Source organism: Priapulus caudatus, unplaced genomic scaffold, assembly GCF_000485595.1.
Source record: "Priapulus caudatus unplaced genomic scaffold, Priapulus_caudatus-5.0.1 Scaffold3813, whole genome shotgun sequence".
In the NCBI taxonomy this organism is placed as follows: Eukaryota; Metazoa; Priapulida; class Priapulimorpha; order Priapulimorphida; family Priapulidae; genus Priapulus; species Priapulus caudatus.
The window spans coordinates 10,418-13,241 of NW_014580874.1; the positions used below are offsets into that span (position 1 = coordinate 10,418).

General features: G+C 47.9%; 1 protein-coding gene across 1 annotated transcript in view; it reads right to left on the reverse strand.

Moving 5' to 3' along the window:
• Positions 1-2,824, reverse strand: part of LOC106819609 — a 7,094-nt gene that overhangs the window by 3,362 nt on the left and 908 nt on the right. The gene's annotated exons all lie outside the window — the stretch shown is intronic.

Consider the following 2,824-nt stretch of genomic DNA (forward strand, 5'->3'; position numbering starts at 1 on the left):
GTGCGCGCGTGTGTGAGCATATGTGTGTGCGTGCATGTGCGTGCGTGCGTGTGTTTGTGCGTGCGTGTATGTGTGGGGGCGTGCGTGGGCGTGCATGTGTCTGTGCGCGCCCGTGTGTATGTGCGATTGCGTGCGCGTTCGAATGCGCGCATGTGTGTGCGGATGGGCGTGTGTGTGCGTGCGCGCGTGTGTGAGCATATGTGTGTGCGTGCATGTGCGTGCGTGCGTGTGTTTGTGCGTGCGTGTATGTGTGGGGGCGTGCGTGGGCGTGCATGTGTCTGTGCGCGCCCGTGTGTATGTGCGATTGCGTGCGTGTTCGAATGCGCGTATGTGTGTGCGGGTGGGCGAAAGTGTTGTGCGTTCGTGCATGCGTACGTATGTGTGCGTGCCCATGTGTATGTAACTAAAGTGGGGTTAGCCAAAAGCCTGTTGCTAAAATTACTAATTAACAATTTCCTCATAATAGAGTAGTGTTATTAGAGAAATAAACTTGTGTTACCTACGTTTTTGTCAAACAATTTAGTAACTTTGCAAAAAAAACGGTGTATAATAGTCTCTAAAACGTTTTTTATAACCATTTTTAACAAGCTACTAATGACATTGCTTTAACGTTTAGCGAACGCTGGCAAAACGTTCGTTCCCAACATTTTCGCTGAAGTATCTAGCAACAATACCAGAAAACTATAGGAACTTACTTATAACCTTATTATTAACGCTTTGAAAACGTTAAATAAATTATTTGTTTTAAACGAACCAGTATGCAACGAAATCTTAACGTTGCGAAAACGTTATGTGTTAGCTGCGCAGCATGGCAGAGGAGCCAAGGAAGGTTGTTGATCCGACAAGACCTATGTAGATACTATTACACATAGACAATAGCCAACGGCGAACTTCTCCCGGTCAATGACCCACAACCCCAACAACGCGTGGCGTTGTCTACCTACAGGTAAAATACGTTAGCTACACACCTGATGTATATGGCTGTTTCTCATAAATTGTTTTCCTTGTGTTTATGAAAAATTTACTGCATTGCATGAAGCCACAATACATTGAAAATGATGGATAAAGTATTGTAGTAAAAAATATATGTGAAATTCAGAATTAAGATTCTATATTTTCTGTTATATTGACTCACATAAAAATGAGTTTTTCTGCACAGCGCCATTTGAATCCCAGAAGACCCCCCTCCCCCGCTCTCTGAATTCGTCTCCTATATTGAAAGTATTGGCACGTATTTGCGCCTGTGTGCCGTGTAACAGTTTGTGCGCGTGCTCGCGTGCGTGCGTGCGGTTTTGTCTGCATGCGTATGTGCTCGCCTGCGTGCGTGGGTGCGCGTGACTGTCTGTCTACGTGCTCGTGTGCGTGCGTGAATGCGCGTGGCTGTGTCTGTTTGTGTACGTGCGCGCGTGCATCAATGTATTGTGGCTTCATGCAATGCAGTAAATTTTTCATAAACACAAGGAAAACAATTTATGAGAAACAGCCATATACATCAGGTGTGTAGCATATACATCAGGTACAACGTATTTTACCTGTAGGTAGACAACGCCACGCGTTGTTGGGGTTGTGGGTCGTTGACCGGGGGAAGTTCGCCGTTGGCTATTGTCTATGTGTAATAGTATCTACATAGGTCTTGTCGGATCAACAGCCTTCCTTGGCTCCTCCACCATGCTGCGCAGCTAACACATGACATTTTTGCAACGTTAAGATTTCGTTGCATACTGGTTGGTTTAAAACAAATTTTTTTTCAACGTTTTCAAAGCGTTAATAATAAGGATATAAGTAGAATCCTATAGGTTTCTGGTATTGTTGCAAGATACTTCAGCGAAAACGTTGGGAACGAACGTTTTGCCAGCGTTCGCTAAACGTGAAAACAATGTCATTAATAGCTTATTAAAAATGGTTATAAAAAACGTTTTAGAGACTATTATACACCGTTTTTTGCAAAGTTACTAAATTGTTTGACAAAAACGTAGGTAACACAAGTTTATTTCTCTAATAACACTACTCTATTATGAGGAAATTGTTAATTAGTAATTTTAGCATCAGGCTTTTGGCTAACCCCACTTTAGTTACATACACATGGGCACGCACACATACGTACGCATGCACGAACGCACAACACTTTCGCCCACACACGCGCACGCACGCGATACACCCGCGCGCACGCACACACACGCCCACCCGCACACACACGCCCACCCGCACACGCATATGCGCATTCGAACGCGCACGCAATCGCACATACACACGGGCGCGCACAGACACATGCACGCCCACGCACGCCCACACACACACACGCATGCACACACACACGCATGCACACACGCACGCGCTCACGCGCACAAACACACGCCCACTAACACACGCACGCACGCACATGCACGCACAAACGCACACACATAGGCTCACACACGCGCGCACACATACGCACATACACGCGCACACACAAGCATACGCGCACACGAACATACACACACACACAAACATACGCACCGGCACACACACACACACACACACACACACACACACACAGCACGCGACACACACGCGCGCGCGCGCGCGCGCCCACGCACACTCGCGCACGCGTACAAAGTGACGCCTACGAACACACACACACACGCCCACGCACACTCGCGCACGCGTACAAACTGACGCCTACGAACACACGCACACACAAACGTACACACACGCGCGCACACACACACACGCACACACACACACACGCGCGCGCGCACACACACACACACACACACACACACACTCATGACACACACACACACACACACGCGCGCGCGCGCAGACACACCATGCTCTCTCAACA